This window comes from Arvicanthis niloticus, chromosome 27 (genome assembly GCF_011762505.2).
Source record: "Arvicanthis niloticus isolate mArvNil1 chromosome 27, mArvNil1.pat.X, whole genome shotgun sequence".
Classification (NCBI taxonomy): domain Eukaryota; kingdom Metazoa; phylum Chordata; class Mammalia; order Rodentia; family Muridae; genus Arvicanthis; species Arvicanthis niloticus.
Window position 1 is genome coordinate 14195032 of NC_133435.1, and position 22910 is coordinate 14217941.

Consider the following 22910-nt stretch of genomic DNA (forward strand, 5'->3'; position numbering starts at 1 on the left):
AGAAGGGCTGCCATGCCCTGGCTGAGACTTTCTGTGTGCTGCTGACTGCAAAGTAACATTCTGCAGTTTTTCTAAGAACAAAACTTCCTGTTGAAGGATGATGCCCTGGGCAGGAACTTTCCACTATACAAACCATTGCCCTCCAGTTGAGTTCCTGTTTGTGTTTTTTCCCCTCCCTGGTTTGGTGTATATATTGAGCCTGCTGAGTAAAAGCTTCGGCATTCTCTCAAAACGAATGATCCAGCCGGGCGGTGGTGGCGCACACCTTTAATCCCAGCACTTGGGAGGCAGAGGCAGGTGGATTTCTGAGTTCGAGGCCAGCCTGGTCTACAGAGTGAGTTCCAGGACAGCCAGGGCTACACAGAGAAACTCTGTCGTGAAAAACCAAGAGAGAGAGAGAGAAAGAGAGAGAGAGAGAGAGAGAGAGAGAGAGGAAGGACAGAGAAAGAGAGACTGAGACAGACACACACACAGAAAGACAGAGACAGATATATAAAGATATATAAAGATCAGTTTGTCTGCATGTGAACTTTTTGCTTCATTATTTACAGCTTTAAATACTCTAAACACATTCTTCTTGTGTTGCTTTCAGGTTAGAGAATTGTTTTTGAAAACAATGATTCGTTCTCTCTTGTAGAGATAAATATCATTGTCTGCTTGCTCAAAGAAGTCTTTTATTTTAAAGCCAGCTTGGCTGCTCTGGATTATTTTGGGAAACTTTTCATTGATTGGTAGTTCATAAGTATAAAGATCTCTCTCTCTCTCTCTCTCTCTCTCTCTCTCTCTTTCTCTCTCTGTGTGTGTGGTCTCTCTGTCTGTCTCTGACTCTGTCTCTCTGACTCTGTCTCTGTCTCTCTGACTCTCTCTGTCTCTCTTCTCTCACTGTCTCTTTGTCTCTCTGTCTCTCTGTCTGTCTGTCTCTGTCTCTCTCTGTCTGTCTCTCTGACTCTGTCTCTCTTCTCTCACTGTCTCTCTGTGTCTCTCTCTGTCTCTCTTCTCTCACTGTCTCTCAGTCTCTCAGTCTCTCTGTCTCTGTCTGTCTGTCTCTCTCCCCCTGTCCCATCAGCAGGGATTGAACCCAGGACCTCGGCACACTGGTCAGGTGGTCTACCACTGAGCTATCCCCTCTAGCAGTTGCACAGTGTCTCTGCAGTCTTTCTTCTATGCCCGTTTCTCTGTGGTTGAGATGCCCTTAATCATTTTTCATAATGTTCCAAATTTGGTTTTAATTGTCAACTTGACACAGCCTAGAATTACAAGGGAAGAGGGTCTCAACCGAGGAATTGCCTTGATCAGGCCAGCCTGTAAGCATGAGCGTGTGTGAGGCATATTGTTATCTTGATTGATATTTGATGAGGGAGACCCAGCTCACTGTGGGTAATGCCTAGGCAAGGGTACCCTGAAAAGTGTCAGACAGGAGAAAGCTGGATGAGAGCAAGCAAGCGAGGATCCACAGGGTTACTCTCACTTTGTCTTGACTGTGGATGTGACACTTTTTTTTTTAAAGTTCCTGCTGTCCCATCACTTCCCCTCAGTGATGCACTGTAACCTCAGACTGTGGTCAGATAAGGCCCTTTGTCCCTACGTTGCTCTCTATCAGGCTGTCCTATTACGGCAACAGAACTGAAACTGGAACAGACTCAGAGAATACTGACCTCATACTTCATCCCAGTGGAATCTTTCAGTTCACCAAGAACACTGGAAGCACAGGGAAGTGTCCTAACAGGAGCAATCAGAATATGTGGAAATAAGATTTCATTTGCACATAGTCACAGTTTCTGAAAACAGAAGGCTCAAATACAACTGTCTGTGAAAACCCAAAGCACAGTACCAAGGTATAGTCAATGGCCGTGGTGTTCATCTAATTCAAGTATGTGGGTACTAGATAGGCATGGTTGGAAATCTCTTAGGGAAATCACTTTTTGGTGGTTGAGATGAAGTTCAGGAGCCATGAGGTAGGAGGTGCCATTGCCCAGGGTCCATGATTTGTTGCCTACAGCTGGCTCTTCTTAGGACATAGTGATAAAACACTAGCAAGGACTTGCCCAAAGAATGAGTGGAGACTAGCACAGGCTATACTAAGAGATGGTCTTTGCAACAAGAACAGCATCACTACAGAAGCAAACAGCTAAGAGAAGAGCTTCCCCAGGTTAACTGTTTCTATGACTAAGTATTAGCTATTGTGAAAAAAAGGACAAGAGAACATTAATTCTCTTTTAATTTTAAATTAAAAATTTAAAATTCTGTTTAATTCTGTTTAATTCTGATAGAAAGGTCAGTGACACCCTGTGATTGAAGTCCTCCTCCCACTGTGTTAGGTCATTGCTTTGGTGGAAAGGACAAGTGTTTCAGAACCAGGAGGGATTTGTGAGACTGAGGCTCCTCACAAACCCTTCTCTGAATGACTACTTCTACTTCCTGACTTTGGTACAATCTTCCCACCCCCTGAAACACACACACACACACACACACACACACACAAAGAAAAACCCAAATTCTTGCATTGCAACAGTGTTCAGACTTGTTAAATCCACTGGAGTCAGCCATATCCTAGAACTGACGAGCAATAAAAGTCAGCCTAGGAAACATGCTGTATTCCTATCTGTCCTTCGCATTCCATTCCTTTGAGAACAGCCATTTAGTGTACTTTGAAAAGTTGGCGTGACTAATTGTATTTCCTTGGTCCCCAGATCCAAGGATCACTATTGTCCCCTGATTGTATTCCTTTACAAAAAGATAGGACACAGTCTTCGAAACTACTGGGCTCAATTTTGCTGAATAACATTTTTTTCTTGTTTTATTTATCCCCAAATAAGAATAATTTTGAGATACGCTATAAATAATTTTATTGAAAACAACTTTTCTTTTAGAATTGAGCGGAAATAACCATGTCAGAAGCCAACAAACAGATGGTGAACTTCCTGGTTCTGCTGACTCGGGCAGATTGTTTTCTTCAAGCTGAAAGGGGGCTTCATGCCTGCCCAAAGATCTCAAGGCTTCTCAGCACCTTTCAACACTACAGATTTGGGTCATTCACTGAGAGCCCACATTTATTTCTAGCCTACACAATCTTAGCATTATCTCGGAGTTTAATTACTATAAATGATTGACGCCAAAAATGTTCAAGTAGGAATCTGAAACTGTAGAAAACCATTACATTCTGCTGTTAATGAACCCAGCATCATTTTGAGTACTGGGCTGGACTTTCTGTTCCAAGGTGTGGTGTTGAAACATTGTAAGCTCCATTTGATTTAACTATTTTTCCTCTGGATAACTGTAGAAACACCAGATTTGCACACTGCTTATCAAGGAAGCTAAGGTCTGCCGTGTCAATGTATGTGAGGGCCAGAGCATTGTAACGTATGACCTCTACATTCTTTTCTAGGGTCAACTTATCTTCTTGGGATTTCTGTCCCTCCTCATGCTCCTACTTGCCAGTAAGTATATCTACTAAACACTTATTCTGTGCTAGATATTATATTGTTGTTGGTGGTGTGTGTGTCTGTGTCCATGTATGTCTCTGTGTATGCGTCTGAGTGTATGAATCTCTGTGTATGTGTGTGATATATTCTTTCATGTGTGTGCATGTGCTCACATGTGCACAGGTGTGGAAGCCAGAGATCAGCATCAGGTATCTTCCATGATCACCCTTCACATCCTTTTAGAGAGGGAAGTCTCTACTGAACATGGAGCTAATTTGGCTAAATTGGCTCACTGGCAATTTCCATGGATCCACTTATCTCTCTATGCCTTCTCTCCTGAGGTTACAGATGTGGGCTGCTTCATCTGGCTCTTTCGTGGGAGATGGGGAACCCAACTCAAGCCTTTATGCTTGCATGACAAGCACTTCACCAATTGAGCCACATGACTAGTATCATGGGCATCTGAAAGGCTCATTTTTATCTCTCAGCTGTAGGATGGAGCCCATCATGGCAGAATAACTGAGGAAGGTATTCATTTCAACATCACACACAATCACACCTGTGTACATGTATACCCAAATATACATGAACCCACATATGTGCAAACACACACACACACACACACACACACACACACACACACACACACGGTGGTAATATAAGATGTGATAGAACATTCTAGAAAGAAAAAAAAGTAATAGGCACTGGGCTAGACAGGCAGAATTAAAATAGACAGTGAGTTACTCTAGTAATCTACATGGGAGTGATTAGGGCCATGGAATTATGTTTTACTGCAGGGCAGAGCACCGTGTCTTGAATATGGTAGGCACTCTGCCAAATATAAGCATCAGATGCTGGTATAAAGGGACTTTCCTCCAGGAGGAAATTCTAGGATAGTTCCCATGAGCAATTGGTATCATATAAAACCCACATAGTGTTTAAACTGCTTCACCTCAGTGCTATGTCACTATGGTTCCAGGAGTTGCGATCTGGTCAGGTTCCATAGGGAATTAGTCACGTAGTCTACTTCCTGTCTGCAGATGTCACTTGCTCTGTTTGGACAGAGGGTTTTTGTTTGTTTGTTTTGCTTTTGTTTCTGTTTGGTTTTGTTCTAGCCCACACCTGGATTTCTCATGCACAGGAACGAACAGCCTGGGGGATTAGAAAAGCACAGTTGCATGTCCATCGTGATCACTGGTGCCTCATGTAGCCTGGCCTTGCTCCCTGAGTGGGGTGAGCGAGCTCACTCTCACCCTATCTGATCTCCCCTACTCTCACACTGTTCACGCGTAAATATCCAGCACCACAGTCTCCGTGCAAGGCATATGCCCGAAAGCCTCACACTGGAGCCTGTTAATTTGTATAGTTGCAAAAAATAAATAAATAAAAAATAAAAATAATAAAAATTAAAAAAATAAAAATTTATACAGTTGCATTTCAAAATTCCTGGATTGGCAAGATGGCTTTGCAGGCAAATACACACACAAACATGGAGATGCACACACACACACACACACACACACACACACCACAACATAAATAAATGACATCTTATTCGGCTCTGCCTCAGCCACTCACTGTCTCCCAGCTGTTCCACAGGAGCCTCCTTCTTTCTCAGTCTCTCTCCTTCCTTCTCTTTTGACCCTTAGCATAGGTAAGAGTCGGCCTCAGTCCCATGACTTTAGCCTTTGATGGCTGGAGGGAGAAGGAAGGGCATGTTGGGTGCATTAATCTGCAAGCTCCTGAGGAATGTCTCTGGTCCATCTATAGGTGAATAGACACTGGTAGTCTCCTCAATGCACCTGGAAATCCCAGTTCATTTCAATGAGCAACACAGCTTTCCAAAAACTGTGTGAATCTGGTGAGGGGCAGGCTCCCACTCCAACCCCAAACCTTACATGGCAGAATCCTATCCCTTCTAAAACTTAGCTGAGGAAAGTAGAGGCTGAGGCTGTAGCTCAGTTGAGAGAACTCTTGCCCCTTAAGCACAAGGTTTGATTCCCAGCAGGCATAAGGGGTTGTGGTGGAACGTGCCTTTTGAACCTGATGGATTCCCAGCAGTATGGAAATGGAAACCGATTCTAAAGTCAAGGTCATCCTGGCTACATAAACAGTTGGAGGCTAGCCTGGGCTACCAAAAAAAAAGTGGGGTATGTTGTGAGCAGCCCTACTTAGCTCTGCTCCACATCGTTTCCCCAGCCCTTGGTTATTTTTACTCTCACCAAGCGCCTTCCCATTCTTCAGGTGCCGGGCGAGGTGGCGTTCATTTGGCTTTGCTTCTGACACAAGATAAACGAGCTTGGGGCCCTCGGCGATTCACTCTGGCTGCCAGGGGGTTCCAAAATAGCAAACTATTTTTCATAACAGCAACGTGATCTGAAGGGAGATGCGGCAGGTGCAGTCAGGTTTCCGACCGCCGTCTGGGCCCCGTGGTGCAGGAGAGAATTCATTAGGTGTGCACTGGGGTCCAGGAGAAAGAAGAGTGGGGCTTCACAGTGACCATTCCTTTTGGCTGGGTCAAGGTCTTAGTCCCTGAAGGTGGATCTTGTCCTTGGACAAAGTGGGAGGGTGGGCCAGCCCTAACCCAGCCTCCCGACATCTTCCTGACCTTTTTACATTTTTCCTTGTACAAAGATAAGGTTATGAACAGGAATAACTACTGTCTTTTTTTTTTTTTTTCTTTTTGAACATCACCTTGTGTGTTGAACAAAAGATCAAGATTCCTTAAACGTTTCACATTTTTGACGTTTTAGTTCATTAAATGTGTGGTCATTTCACAAGGTTTAAAAGGTAAATGTCGCTTTGACTCTCTCTGCTTCCAAAGATGGGGACGGGAAAGAAAAGACCATGCTGACATGGTCTCTCTGAATTTGTCTTGTTCTTTTGACTCATTAGAAAATAAAAAGTTAAAAAAAAAAAAAAAAAAAAAAAAAAAAAAAAAAAAAAACCAGCTTTCACCACACTCTCTTCACTATTAAAAAGTTGGTCCGTGGCCCTACAGCTAATAATCCCCCTTTATCCCCCATCATGAATTATGTATATGTTTTTAGGATGGAAAGTCTAATAAAGCAAAGAGGATTTTAATTTATATTTGCATAAATATGAGTTTGCTTTTGATGTTTTAGCCCACAAAGCGCCTAGGCCTTCCTAGTCGGGATTGAACACAGTAACACTGAAGGACACGTGAGATTTATAATAATGGGTTTTTTTTCAGAACTGGGGTGGGGAGAGGTTGGAAACCTTTGTAAAACAATGTCCAGAATCAAGGTCAGAATATTGGGGTCAGTGTTTGCGAAAAAGCTGCCTTGGTGCATTGTAATTGAGTGTGGAAGACCCCAGGAACTGACTTCTGATACATCTTAATTTAAACATTTCTTTTCTCAGGGGACCCTGAGTGGGTGGTACATAAGGAAATGATACAGCTTATTTTGAGGGCCTGGATCATAATGCAGTGTTATGCATTGCAAATTGTCCCGCAAGTTTTATTTTATTGCTTTTAGTTATTATTGTATTATTTGTTTGTTTGTTTGTGTGTGTGTGTGTGTGTGTGTGCATGCATGTGCCCAGTATAGTTTCATGTGTGCCCAGTGCCCATGGAGGCCAGAAGCAGCTGTCGGATTCCCCAGAACTGGAGTTACAGAAGGCTGTGAGCAGCCGTGTGGGTGCTGGGAATCAAGCCCAGGTCCTCTGGCAGAGCAGCCAGTGCTGTTAACCATCAAATCATTTCTCTAGCTTCCCAAATTTTATTTTTAATTCTGAACCTGCATTGTACCTGTGTGTTCTTCAACCAAGCCACAAATGTGGAGTCCAAAAGGTTAGTCAGACTATAGAGGGAATGTGTGTGTGTGTGTGTGTGGCTTTTTTTCCCCACAGTGTCTTCACACTGTGCCGGGCAATAGGCACACAGACTCTATTTCACATGTTGTTATTGTCCCTATTGGTGGCCTGAGTTAACCACCTAGGGGAAGAACAGGCACAGGAGAACAAGTGAATGACTTTCTTTCACTGTGTCACCTTCCCAAGTTTTATTTCTTTGTAAGTTATTTATTTTTATTTTCGTGTGTGTGTGTGTGTGTGTGTGTCTAGTGTGGTGTGAGTATGAGCATACCAGTACAGGTGTCTGCAGAAGCCAGAAGAGGTGATTTGATCCCCTGGAGCTGGAGTTACAGTACCTGCCCAGTGCAGGTACTTGGGTCTTCTGCCAGGGCAGTGAAGTGCTCTTGAGACTGTGCCATCTCTCCATCCCTCTTGCTGAATTTAGAGACTATTTCCCTTCCCCAAACAGTGGCCACTTCTTAGCTATGAGATGAAAATACTACATTTTCCTCTTTAAGAAGAGCATTTTCAGGGTTGGAGAGATGCTCAGAGGTGAAGAGCCCTTGCTGCTTTTCTAGGCGACCTGGTTCCCAGCACCCACATGGCTGGCAACTCACAATTCTATATACTTACAGTCCCAGGGGAGCTGACACCCTCTTCTGATGTCTGTGGATAACAGGCATGTACATGATATACACACATGCATGCAGGCAAAACCCTCATACAATAAATAGAAATAAACGAATCATTTTTAAGTGTTTCTTCCTCCCAGTCTCTAAGATCCATTTGCCACCTGCTAAAATTTAAACTATTGTCCCAAGTAGCCAGAAGTGACTGAGGCTTGCCACAGGTTCCCTAAGGCTTCTGTCCTCCCCAGGAGCACTTTCTTTGTGAGCGTCTATGGTGCCAGTTTGTCTCCATCCTCACTTTTCTCTGTTTCTGATTTTTACATCTCTTTTCCTTTATTAAAAAGACTTGGAGAGGCTGGGCAGAAAGCTCAGTCTGTAAACTCCTTGCTCCACAAGCATGAGGACCTGAGTTCAAACATTGGAACCCATGTAAAAAGCCGGGTATAGTTATGTATACTTGCAATCCCAGCCCTGGGAAGACAGACAGAGGCTGGGTAACCCTGTGCCAAGCCAATCCAGCCTAACTTGCAAGCCTTGGGTCCTAGAGAAAAGACCAATCTCTAATAAAAATAAATAAATAGCAATAGCTTCAGTTAGGGTAGCCTAATTGTCGATGATTCCCAGATCCTAGTGAGAGTCTGTTTCCATGACTCCCAAGGAACAATACCTGAGGCTGACCCTTGACCTCCATTTGAGGTTGATCTCTGACCTCCACATGGATACACACATGTGTTTCAGGAGATATTTAAAACATCGTCACCCTATCTGTCTTGTAATACGGGACTGCCATGTTCCTGACTAGGCAAGGTCTAGTGCCACAAGCAAAATATGCCGCCACTCGGCTCAGACCACTGGCTCAGGTGGCCAGAAACACCGGCCCCGCCACCCATGAGACTCCAGCTTGGGAGATGGCTCTGCCAATCTACCACGCAATCTCCACAATGCTTGGCTAAGCCTAGACCATCCTGCCATCCACACAGGCCTGGTAGGAATGAGACTCTAATGCTTAGATTATCCAAATGCTTTATATATTTGGTAATGCTCAATAGCAAGATGCCCACACAATCAGAGGTGTAACCCAATACCTAACCTATATATATCAACTACCTTTGACTGCTAAAGACAGGCGCACATCTGCTTCCATGTTTCTCTCTCTCTCTCTCTCTCTCTGCCCTAGCTCCTCCTCTTTCTTCTCCTCTCCTTACTACTCCCACCTTAGCTCCTCCCAGCTTACGTGAAAAATATCCCACTACACACATGCATCCTCATACATACATGCATGCAGCTATAGACATGTGTATATATATTTCTCTCTCTCTCTCTCTCTCTCTCTCTCTCTCTCTCTCTCTCTCTTTCTCTCTCTCTCTCTCTCCCCCTCTCCCTCTCACGCACATGCACATGCACACATGCACACAGAGACATGAGAGAGATGTGGGGCAGCCACTGGTTTAGATCATTGGTCCCTGGTCACACCCACCTGTATTTTCTACTTCCCCTTTAATTATTGTCTGTGTCACCCTTGGCATGTTGCTTAGCTTCACCAGGTCTTAGTTCTGTCTCATAGAAAACAGGTGACAATATAAGTCCTATCCCATTTGGCAGGCGTGGGGCTTGTGTAGACATGAAGTAAGTATTAGAGATTATCATTTCAAAAACCCGACAGTGCCACGGCCCAGAGTCGGAGAGCCAGCAGTGAATGAGTTTAAAGACAGTAAGGTCTCTTCTAATCTAGATCAGGACTAATCTGATCGAGGTACTTTGATTTTTTTTTTTACTTCTTTATTTTTGTTTTTAATTATGTACATATGAGTGCAAATGCCCATGGGGACCAGAAAAGGACCACAGATCCCCTAAAGCTTGGTATGGACTTCTTGATGCAAGTGCTAGGAACTGAACTCAGGTCTTCTCTAAGAAAAGTGTTCTCTTTTAGTTAACTGGAGCATCTCTGCAATCCCTGGTGTGCTTACATCAAGGACGGCCTGGAGATTGGTGCGCAGAGGTACCAATCCTCTCAGCACACCCTAATCTCATAGTTTTCTGTTTATATATAGCTGCCCTGTTCTCCTTCATGCAACTGGATGGGAGGCACTGGCGTAGAGAGCAGGGTTTGTGGTTGAAAATTTTAGTTCATTTTTTAATCTCTTAGAAAGTGACTCATATTCCCTTGGTATTTGGCCTGAGTGACTCCTCTCTTGCTAGAAAGGTTGAATCCTTGGCATATACCACCCCAGGAGGTTGATAATTATAAGTCACCCTGCACCTCCTATCCACTTCAAGCAGAAGGTCAGTATTTTAATGACACTGTAAAAATTTGAACCAGGTCCATTTGTGTTCCTACTTCAAAGTGTCCTGATGGTTCTATATGCAAAAGATAACCAAGGCTCACAAGCCTGGGTGGCCAAGATACAGGCTACACATGTAATGACAAAGCAGAGAACTGGGCATGAAGGTCAGTCACGAAGGACCCACCTGCAACTCTGGCCAGCAGGTGGGGCCACAGCCCAGCTCCACCGTCCATCCAGGTGTGCCTTTCCAGCTGTTTTTGCTTTGGGTTTCTGCCTTTCTGTCCCTTTCCATTCTGTAAGCGTTGTTTTCTACTGTCTACAGATCTTTCTCTCCCTCTCTCCCTCCCTTCCTCCCTTTGTTCCTTCCTTCCCACTTAGCTTAGTGCTCCAACTTTTGAATGTCAGCTGTGGATCAGCTATTTCTAAGTGGCTTCCCGAACTGCAAGTTGAAAGCCATGTCTCCTGTAGCACAAAAGCAAGGAATTCTTGTTCTCCATCCTTCCCCAAGTGTCTAGCCTCTTGTCACACTCATGCCATTGGAGTTTTTACAACATCTCCAACTTCATAATCTAGGTATTGTCCCCGTAGATGCTGGCATAGAAGTCATCTGAGAATGTCATAAAAATGAAGGCTCCAGGGTCTTTGGAGATGTCTCACTGGGTAAGAGCATTTGGCCATGTGAACAAGAGGACATATGTTCTAATCCCCAGGACCCATGAAAAAGCCAGGCATAGCCATACATGCCTGCTACTCTAGTATCATAGAGCAGAATCAGGTAGATTTTGGGAGCCAGACTGGTCAAAACGGTGAGCTTCAGGCTTCGCAATAGATCTTGTCTCCAGCAATAAGACAGAGAGTCATAAGAGGAAGATATTCAATGTCCTTCTCTGGCCTGTGTGTGTGTGTGTGTGTGTGTGTGTGTGTGTGTGTGTGTATTAGTCTGAGCACCCATATATACATGTGAACATATAAACTACACACACATATACTCTCACACATAGAAATGCACACACTTAAACATACAAATGCACACGCATGTGCACACATGCATGTAAACCCACATGCAAACATACATGTGTACATACACATGCACTCATACGTACACACACACACACACACACACACACACACACACAGTTTATGAAGTCTGAAGAGGAGCAGAGCCATTTCTCAGTGGCTTTCTAAGTGCTGCATTTTGAAAGCCATACTCTCTATAGCTCAAAAGCAAGGGATTTTTGTTCCCCATTCTTCCCTAAGTGGCTGGCCGCTTGTCACACCCATGGCAGAGGAGTTTCACATCTCTACCTTATCCTTTCTTAAGGGGCTCTCTGCTCTTCCTGTGATCCTGACCGGTACCTGCTTTCACACATACAACCAAGGGAGGCCAGGTTGGGAAAAATGGACAGGCTCCACTCCGATGTTTCATCCTGACCAAATCCCCCATCCTACTGGACACCGGACCACTGAGAGCCTATGATTCTGGGCAGCCCCTGATTCCTAGATGATAACAGGAATTGAACATACCAAACAACACCACCTCTTCTAGTAACTGGGGGTACTGTTTGCTAATTTGCTGTTGTGACATGACTAATTTAACTCCAGTTGCTGCCCAGTCATCAGGAGGCCCTTTATTCATGAGGCAGAAATGTGCTGAGTACATAGAAGGAAGTTGGGGAGAGAGGGAGATGAAAGTCAAGAGTCGGAGTCTGGTGTGAGCTGGGGACTCACTAGAATTTACTGCACATCCCCTTTCAGATCTTATATGCAGAGTTTTCTTGCTTCTGAGTCCTGGTAACCCTAAATGACCAGAACCAGTAGCCAAGAACAGCTACCTCCTCTCCTAATGAGAATCACACCTGATAGAATGTACACTTCCAATTACTATATAAAAACAATGGCAATACTACTTTAAAAATGTACAGTCCCCTTAGGGCTCTGGATACCCTGGTCCATGCAAATATCTGTCATTTGTATGCAGCCACAGAGGGAACAAGGGCATCTTCTATCACGGGCTATTTAATCAAGCGAGAAGCCCTTAAATCTCCTTGGGAAGACTGGTGAGTCCTGGAGTTAAATATGCGGTTGGCTGCTGTCTGCACAAAGCCTTCCTTGTTTCATTCTGAATGGCGTGGTGGTGTTTTCGGTGACATTTCGATGACGGGTCATCTTGGCTTTCTCCTGTTCACAGCTGGGACCTTCGTAGCATCTCCCATTAGTAATCACTGTGTTTTGTCCCCCTAGTGACTGAGTGGTTTACAAATCAAGGAAAAGGAAAAATTATATACTTGGAGTACCAACTGTAGAAAGGAAATAAAGTAAGAACACTGTGGGAAGGCACCCAGGGTTACCTTGTGCAGAGAACTGAAAATCAACTGGAAGGGAAGGACTCAAATAGTGTGTTTCATCCTGTTCTCGACCAGCCATGAGGCCAGGCTTATTACTGAGGAGGGAAGATGTCCGTAGCATATGGAGTCAAACCATGACCAACCACAGCCTCTAATGCTGGGGGACTGGGGAAAGTGGGGAGATTTCTCTCCACAAATGCTCATATTTTCTGGCTCATTAAAGTGACTAGAATTCTCCCTTGTTTCTTACCTATCAGCCTATGACCTTGAGGTGTCTGTGAATAAATAATTGTCTTTTCAAAGTGAATATTTAACCCAAACATCTGGTGGTCACTCACAGCATTTTGAAACCATTTACATGAAAGAGAAGAAAATCTAAAATAAAAGAAAAAAAACAGAACAATAACAACAACAACAACAAAAAACTCAGTAAAGCTAAAGTTAGTGGAAGAAATGAAAGATTTAGGATTAGACTAATAAAAAAAACATAAAGCAACAACAAATAACTAAAACCAACAGAACTCTTTTTAAAGATCAAGGAAATAAGCTTTAGTTAGCTTTACTGAGAAAAAGAGAACTGAAGTTAAATTAGGAATGAAAGAAAAGACATTGTCACCTATCCAAGAGAAGCATAAAATATTGTACCAAAGTGGCCGTTTTGAACAGGAGGTAAGCCAGTACCAGGTATCAACCCTGCCAATGCCTTGATCTCCGCCATCCCATTCTCTAGAACTGTGGTATTTAAATTCCTGTTGTTTATAAACCGCCCAGTGCATGGTATTTTATGAGAGCAGCAACTCTAAATATAAATTGACTTTATACTTAGAAAAATCTCCACATCTGTGTGAATTTGTTTATTTTTCTTTTTGTCATCCATTTACAGTTTAATTCCATGGTAGTGACTAAATATACTTGTTTATATTTGTTAATATCTTGTTTCAAAATGTATTTCTTTATTTTCTTTAAGTTATTTTTCACCTTACATTCTAATCAAAGTTCCCCTTTCTTCTCTCCTCCCAGTTCCATCCTTACAAGTCCCTCCCCCATTACCTCCCTCGAGTGCCACCCTACCCTGGGACATCAAGTCATGCTACGACTAAGCACATCCACTCCCACTGAGGCCTAACCAGGCAGCCCAGCTAGGGAAAGGGATCCAGTGCCAGGCAACAGAGTCAGAGGCAACCCCTGGCTCCAATTGTTAGGGAACCCACATGAAGATCAAGCTTCACATCTGATACAAATGTGCAGGGGTTCTAGCCCCTGCATATTCTTTGGTTGGTGGTTCAGTCTCCGTAAGCCCTATGGGGCCAGTTTAGTTGGCTCTGTTAGTCTTCTTTTGGTGTCCTTGACTTCTCTGCCTCTCCTATACCTCGTTCTTTTCCCAAGACTCCCTGAGCTCCGTCTGGTATTTGCCTGTGGGTCTCTGCATCTGTTCCCATCTGCTGTTGAATGAAACCTCTTAGGAGACAGTTATGCTCGGTGTTTGTCTGCAAGCATAGCAGAGTATCATTAATAGTATCTTTCTTTTTGTCATTAATTTTCAGTTTAATTCCACTGTAATGATTAAATATGCTAATTATAAGAGCTTGTTTCAAAATGTATTTAAAAAAATTTTAATCATGTGTGCACGTGTATGCTTGGGTGTGTATGCACATGGGTGCAGATTCCTATGGAGGCCAGTAGAGGGCATTAGATACCCCGGAACTGGAGTTACTGATGGTTGTGAGCCATCTTAGAAGGGTACTGGGAGCCGAATACAGGTCTCCTGTCAGAGAAGCAAATACTCTTAGCCACTGAGACATCTCTCTGTTTTTCTCCTTGATATCATTTTGATCTTAAATCTTAAATGTGCTAAAATTTGTCTTCTAGTTTAATGTATGCTCTATCCCAAAGCAATATTCCATATGTATTTGAGAATGTTCAGTTAGTGTTTGTATGGATTTATGGAGTCCATTTGACCTTCAGTATTAAGGTTTTGGTTACTTTGGTTCTCTGCTTTGGTGCTCTGTTACGGAAGAGTGTGGAGGACTGAAAACTTCCACTCTCATTGTGTTATTGTCTATTTCTCCCATCATCTCTACTAATATGTGCTTCCTATATTCTGGTGCTCTGCCATTGCATGTATGTGTATCTATGCTTGTTATTACTTCCTGATGAATTGACCATCGTATTACTATATGACACCCTTCTTTGTCCCTTTTGACAAATTTTGACTTAAGAGTATCTGGGCATGGCATTTATTTTTAAAATCATGTGTACGTATTGGGGGGGGTGAGGGCTGCACTCGCAGGTGTGTGCATGCACATGTGTATATGCTCACAGAGGACAGGAGAATGCATCTGATTTCTTGGCTCAGAAGTTACTGGCTGTTACGAGCCAGTCATTATGGATGCTCACACTGGAATCTGAAGTCTCGGTCTTGTGATTGAGCAGTAAAGCTCCAAACCATTGAGCCATCTCTCCTGCCCCAGGGTAGCATCTACTGAATGTGGTCTAGTAGTCATTGCTTTTGTTCATCGAATGCTAATATCGTCTCCAGCATTTGTAAATTTTCTCTTATTTTCTTCAAGGAAGCTCTCTAGCCTAACTTCTGCCTACTTCCCCTTCTGACACTCTCACAGTTTGTAGACTGTCCAGTTGATAGTGTTCCATGAGGTCTTAAATTATCTTTTACTGGTTGTCTTTTTGCTTGTTTTTTTTTTTTTAAAACAGACAGAAGCCCACATAGGCCAGAGTGTCCACTAATACCCTACATAGCTAAGGATGACATTGAACTCCTAATCTTTTTTTTTTTTTTTTTTCACTTCTTCAGTGCTGGCATTACAGGTGTGAAGTACCAGGCATGGCTTTTTTATCCTGATTTTTTCTTTTTGTTTTCCTGAGTCATTTCAGATTCATTGTCTATGAGTTCATTTATTCTTTATTTCTTCTTCATCAAGTTAGTGGTTAAAACTCTTTAATGTGTCTCTTAGTTCAATTACTTCATTATTTTTCTATCATTGATTACAAAATCACCTGGGATATGAGTTACTTCTGGTCACCAGGATAAAAGTACATGACAGAAACAACTTAGGGGAAGAAGAATTAATTTTGGCTTATGGTTTCAGAGCTTTTCAGTCCATGATCACCTGGCTTCTATTTCTGGGCAGCTGTGAGGCAGAGCATTTAGTGGTGGGAGCCTGTGGTAGAGTCAATCTTCAATTTCTTGGAGGACAATGATTGAGAAAATAGGTTATTCTTACACTGATATGGCTTTTTTTTTTTTTTTTTTACCCCTTTCCACAACTGTTTCTTTTACTTATGCTCTCAGTCATGGAATAGTGTGGCCCACACTTAGGCTTGATTTTCCATGCTGAGTTAATCTCTAGTGGAAGTTTCCTCACAGACAGGCCACAGGTATGCTCCCCCAATTTTCTAGATGATTTCAAATCCAGTCTAGTTGTCTGTGACACTTAATCATCACAGAGTCTGAATGAGTGAATGTAACCCACAGTCAGGACAAACCCAGCAGAGACGACCCAGTGCTGCTGGGTCATGTTTCCTTAAAGAGGCATCCAGAAGCATCATGAGTTCCTTTGGTGTGGTAGGAATATTAGTGAAGTGTATTCCACCATGGTCTGTATATATTTTTCATAAGGTCTACCAGATGTCTGCAGTGAGTTTTCAGCACATGGCAGGCACTGGACAGGCATTCCTGATGAATTCATTATCTCATGGATTCTTACAATTACCCGTTAGGTGAGTGCTGTCATTATCTCCCTCTCATTTAGATTAAAACCTCATCTGTGAAATGAGCCTTAAAATACTCAGGCAGTTTGTCTTGTCAGAGGTGGCAGAGTTGAAACTGCACTGAGCTGGGACCCACACACAGGTTGGTTGGGCCAGGCACCTAATCTCTCAAACATCCTAATTATACTATATCTATGCTAAACTGAATTGTGCAGATTTTTCAGATTCTCATAAAATCCACAGGTGGTACCAGTCATCCAAATCTAAAACTTGCTTCCAGACTCCAGTTTGTGGTGCTTCCCTAGGATTTTGTTTTGCCATTCGCCTGTGGGCTGCAAACATGCCAATCATTTTATATCCCTCTGCCTAGGGAGGTGTATGTTATGACTCCAACAAAGGAGGTTGTTGTATTTATTAAGACATAAAATTTTACCTTTTTTCTCATACAATTCTAGTTTAGAGCAATTCAAAATTCATCCACATTCTCCATGGGGTTTTAGTTGTGTTATGGACCTGGTGCAGAGGCCAGCTTCATCTCCTTCTTGGAAAGACAGGCTCACACATGATAGATTATATAACATCAGAAGTAATTACTGGGTAGAGCACCACAATCTCAGATGTACATGTTCACTGATAGAGGAAGATGTCCTGTCTTCCCAAGGTTATTTTACTTTATTATTTATTTATTTAATTAATTTTACTGTAGTCTGAGGTCAAACCACTGCCTATTTTTCAATGGTAAACCTGTCTTGACTGGATTAGATAATAGAAATCTCCTGTACATGACATTCAGCTTGTAATTTCCAGGTGTACAGACTATGTGGAATCTACAGAGTTCACTTTGCTGGGCTGTCCCATAGTAAAAAGGAGTATCCCTGCTCTTGAAACCGCATCTCTATGTCTAGGTACTGAATCCAACACTCTCTAAACATAAGGTAGACAAAGGAAGGAGTTTCCTCTGGCTCTGTTCTATGTAACACAGTTGCTACCTTACCCTCTTGGCTTAAAGACAAGCCATTAGGAGTTCCTCGTACGGCTATGGTCAAATATAGTGAAGCCTCCTTCAGGATTCATCTTGCCCTCTGATTCTTCTTGTACTGGAAAGTTCCTTAATATGTCCTAACCAGGGGAAAGATACTTTGGGCAATCATAATCTAGAATTTAGCTTCCTACAATAATGTCCTAGTATAGCATCCTGTCTGCATGGTGCCAAGTTAAGTAGGTTTGAAATGAGTGAAGCATTGTATGGTGCTTGGAGTTTGCTCTAAACATGGAGACACAAATGTCATCATTTATAGACCTGAGACTTCCTCAAAACTGTGTTTACCCCAGAGTACAAAGTGTCTAGTAGTCCATGAAGATGAGGTATTCCTCTCTCCTTCATGCAATCACTCTTCCAGTGTTTTTTTTTTTTTTTTGTTTTGTTTTTTTTTTTTTTTTTTTTTTTTTTTTTTTTTTTTGACATAACTCAATGTTAGGAATGATGGACTGGCTGAAAATGTGGGACAGGGCAGCTCTGTACTTTGTCAAATCTACAGCTTAGTCCAGGAGATAAGAAGAAATGTTGCCAATTTGAGTTTTATGAGTGTAACCAAGATACAAATGGCAAGGATCTGGATCAAAGGTAAACACCCTCCAATCACACTGTCCAAATCTGGCCTGATGCTTGTTTTGTAAAATTACAGCCACACCCATTTCTAGGCTCATTCCTCATGATGGATTATAGAGCTGGGTAGTTATAAGGAAAGTAAAATAATTCACAATGCCTAAGGTACTTATCATTTCCACCTTTACAGGACGGGCTAAGGACAAGAAACAAAACTGGGATACAGAGGTTAGAGGAAGAAATTAGAGTTAAAACAGTTCCTTATTATTGTATGGAGGCATTGGCAGTGTGGGCTTGTACAGGTCACAGAGCGTGTGTGAAGGGAAGGCAAATTTTGGAAGTTGGCTGTCTCGTTCTACTACAGGACCTGGGGAGCAAGTCCCCTAAAGTTGTCATGTTGGCACACCAAATTCCTTTACCGACTGAGCCATCTCCCTGGCCCAGAAATTAGTAAATCTCAGTAAAACTGAGAATTTTTTTAATACCAAAAAATATGTTATATGGCACAGCATTTCCGGCATTGTTACTGGTTAAAAAGTATTTGTGTAAAGAAGCCAGACCAAGGTGGGACAAGCCATCAAGGCTCTGCTAACAGCAAAGGGGCATCCACTATCTCTTTCAGGAAGGAAATTCTACTGGTTGCTTGTTTTCTTCCTCTTTCGACTCAAAGGTCCTTTTAAAGACATTCTTAACAAGTGTAGTAGGTGACCCTTTGAAACACATCATGTGTCTAGGGAATATAATTCGTTTTAATATCTTTTCACCTAGGAAGCAAGACTTAAACTCACATTTTGTGATCCACTTAGTTGATAATATTCTTCTAAAATTTTTTTTCCCTGGCTGGCAAAAAAGGAAGATAATTTAATTTGAAGAGAATATATTCTGGGGGACTTGAAGTGCAAGTCCCCCAGAATTTGACAGCAGAACAAGCCCAGCGAACAGAAAACTCATCTCTCCTTCTTGTTAATATAGGCGTCAGGGAATTTATAAGTTGGGCCGTCAGTCTTCGCTCCACAGAGTAATGTCAGCATCGTTGATTCTAAAAGGCTGACATTCATTAAAAGAAGGCAGTTGGATATGTATGTAGAAGGGTTTTTGACAAATCAGCCAAGTGTCACCATTCTGGAAGGGATTACAGAATGATGCCATCCGACTTTGAGCTCTCTCTTTAGACTGAGTGGCTCTTGTCTCCAGAAAGTGTGTAAAGGGTTGTGGTTTGTTGCTGTTGAGGAAGAGCTGAGTGAGCTTTTTCATTTATTATCAAAGCCAGTGAGAACTTTGGAGATGGAGAGGGAGGTAAGACTTACTCTGGTCCAGATGTTGCAGAAACTCACTTATCAACTTATCTATTAAAATGTTATATACATGTGCATCTGTTTACCAGGAAAAGCTATTATAACTTATCCCCAATCTACAAAGTGAGGCAAAGGAGATCTCATCATTTGTGTATATAATGGGGCTCATTTATTTACTTTTCTCATTGCTGAAATTTGCAGGGACCAAACACCTGACAAGAAGCCATTTTTAGAATGGTTTAATAATTTTTTAAATACTAAAAAGAAAAGCAATTTAAGGGAAGAATGGGTAATTATGGGGGTGGAGGTGTCATTCCATCATGGCAGAGGGAGCTCTGCTTCAAACAGGGCAAGCATGGCTATGGGATCAGGACTATGGCTGGTCACATTGTGTCCTGTCAGGAATCAGAGGAAGATAGATGCTTATACTGTTCTTTTACTTCAGTCTGGGACTTCAGCCCAGTGGTGGCATCGCCCACATTTAATATGAGTCTTCTCATCTCACTTAATCTAATTAAGAAAAGCCTCTCACAAGCCCCTTTCTTAGGTGATTCTAGATACTGTTAAGGTGACAGTCAGCAAAGTGTACCTCGAGGCTTAACAGGTTGATAAATCTTTCATGGCAAATTTATAACTGTCCAAAATATGTAACATATGTAGTTATACTGGCCAAATCATGGAGACAGGAAAATACAAAATCTGGTTGGCTCTTCCAATTTTATCCTTTCCTCAAAAGCCATGGGCAAAGACAAATAGAACTATGTATTATTTTGAAAACAAGCACTCACCTGGCCCTGCCCCACAGATGTGTTGTGAGATTGAAAACAACGCCCCCTGTGGCTCTCAGTCCCCTCCTCTCTCATTATGGCCCATCCTTGGAACACAATCATTTTCCGTGTTATCCAAAGGTGTCATTATGGGGAGTCCGCTCTATAGTTAGTGCAGTGTCAGCATATTCTGTGTGAGTCGATCTCTACCTCTTCCCCATCCTTCTACCCTTGCGGAACATAAGTAGGCCAGAAGAATTCCTCTGGGGTGACTGTATTAGGTAGAGACATCTGTGAGTCTGGGGGAATTGTTTTTAGTGACATTGTCTATAGCTGAAGGCCATATTTAAATCGATACTTCTTTTACTTCTAGGGAAATAATAGATATATAATTTGTAAAGATGGGTGTGTACAGAGGACTTGTACAAAGGCTTTGTAGAGGACAAAAGGAGAAACCTATATTTGAGGGTAGAAATAGAATGGAACAGCACATCTCATTTACAATACTAATGTCATAGTGAAATATTTGGGAACAGTTGTTAGTGTTCATATGATCGTTGATGATGCACAACCATGCACAATATCAGGAAACATAAAACTGATTTTATGTTTATCTTTCCTTTATGTGTTTGTGTACATGTCTCTGTGTGCACATGTCATGTGTGTGTGTGCAAGTTGCAAACCACCATCAACTTGGGTACCAGGAACTAAACTTGGGTCATTTGGAGGAGCATGAAACTCTAACTGCAAAGACATCTCTCTCATCCCCAAAATTCAGTTGAAAGTAAAATTTTGAAGCTGAGGAAGTAGCTTGGTCATGTACAATGCTTGCTTTAGCATACATGAAGCCTGAGTATGAGTCGTAGCATGGACAGTCTAGCCACAGCTGTTCATGCATGGAAACACAGCCTTGGGAGACAGGCAGAAGAATCAGAAACTTAAGGGCATCTTAGGCTACACAATAAGTTCAAAACCAGCCAGGACATGATTTCCTGTCTAGTCATAACCAGTTTACTAACAATATGCATAAATAAGTAGGCTTGGCTATTTGGCCCTTTGCAAACTGAAGCTGGAATTTGAATCAGATTTATGGTCAGTCTCAAGGCTGAGACATGTCTTTAATGTATTCCCCACTTTCATTTTTAGAAAACATTTTTATTGAACTATCACATATCATGGTAAGTACTCAAGTGATAAATGCTCAAACTGATTCGTTTTTATAAGGTAAATTTGTCTAAGTAACCTTGTTTCCTTTCTGTTGCTGCTATAGAATACAATGACAAAAGCAACTTTGGAAGGGAAAGATTTGTTTTAGCTCACAGGTTCTTCACTGTGGAGCAGCCAAGGCATCAGAAGCTCTAGAGTCATGGGCAGGGAGCGAACACTCAGTTACCCAATTTTAAGGTAGGTCTTCCTATCTTGATTAATCAAATTTTAAAATGTCCCTCACTGGCATGTCCCACAGACTGACCTAATCTGGTCATTTGCTCATTGAGAGCCTTTTTCCAGGTATGCCTAGATTGTGTCAAGTCAATGCTTAAAGCTAACCATCCCATCCCAGTATCCAGTTCCAGATGCAAGACACAAAGCAACCCATTATCTCCAAAGCATCTTCCAGGCATCACCACTGACAGAGAAAGCTGCTGTCCCAACTTCCGGAAATACAGGGCTCAGTCTGATTTGAAATTCTGTGTGAGCACCACTTCTCATGTACTCATTTACAGAGGTCCATTTTACTCAGCTTTGCAATTACAGGATTTCTGTGCGTTGTTGCCGACCTTGTAGATTGCTTTAGATTCTTTTCTCAAAACGGTAACAGAATACCTGACACAGGCAAGCAAATGAAGGAGGGTTTATTCTGAGTCATGATTTGAGGATATGGTTCATCATGGTCAGGCAGGAATGATTCCCAGAGTGTGAGGTGGTAGGTCATATTGCAGTCATGGTCAAGAATCAGAGACTGATGAATGTCCATGCTTGGCTCACATTTTCCTTCCATCCCTTCGTACAAAGTCTTGGTTCCCAAGCTGTGGATGGCTCTACCAACATGCACAGTGGATCTTTCCTTTTCAGTTAACCCTTTTTGGAAACACTCCCAGCATGCCCACAGATGAGTCTTTCAAGCAACTCCAAGTCAAGTTGACAAGAAAACATAACACGTTTGTGGATGTTTCAGTGTTGTGTAGTGCTCCGTTGTTTGAAAGTAATCTGAAATGCCCCAATTTAGTTATACATTTTGTTGTGGATGAGAACTGTACACGTTTTCAGGACCTTAAAATCTATCAGATCTATTTTTTTTTAAGGAAGAGAAAGAGGCGTATAAGCATAGCATCTGTTAGTGTTATAAGAGTTATATTTGATGACCTCCCTGCCATGACACTTAATGCCCTCCAAATCATGTTCACAAAGGTTTTCATAAAGAGTTTAGTGTGTCAAAGGAACTCTTCACTTCTCTCAAATTAGTAGGCTCTCTCTTTTCTTTTAATAATCATGCTTATTTTAGCCTGTCTTGTTCTAGAAATAACTAGACAGTTTAATGATTTTTTTTAAGTTGCAAAATTTAATATTCAAAATGGATTGAAAAAGTGAAGTGAAGTCAGATCTCTTGCAGTAGATTCCAGTGACCACAGGACTGATGCTCCCTTAAACACTGGTCTGATGAAATCCTATGTAACATCTTACTTGGGCCCCAGATGCAGCTGTAAGTTTCAAACCAGCTCATTCTACAAGGACAATGAGATCTCAGTTCTACCAAACTATGTCCAAAGGGAAGGACCCGGTTCTCATCAAAGTCACATTGTTTCAAGAATTATTTAGCAGAGGACCATCTTTATCAAGGACCACCTTGATAGTTATATGGTTTGTGTGTGTGTGTGTGTGTGTGTGTGTGTGTGTGTGTTTGTGATTGAAGGTACATGTGTGCACCTACTGGTGGAGATCAGAGATGATGCCCAATGTTGTTCTTCAGGAGCCTTCCATAAGGTCTCTTATTGCTCTGGCAGTTTGTCATATAGGA

The 22910-nt window shown here is 42.2% G+C and overlaps 1 long non-coding RNA gene across 1 annotated transcript in view; it reads left to right on the forward strand.

Moving 5' to 3' along the window:
• LOC143439575 (uncharacterized) overlaps window positions 1-22910 on the forward strand; it is a 138305-nt gene that overhangs the window by 100526 nt on the left and 14869 nt on the right. Inside the window, exon 3 of the long non-coding RNA XR_013107736.1 lies at window positions 3386-3437. This is a non-coding gene — a long non-coding RNA (uncharacterized LOC143439575). The remainder of the gene's footprint in view (window positions 1-3385; window positions 3438-22910) is intronic.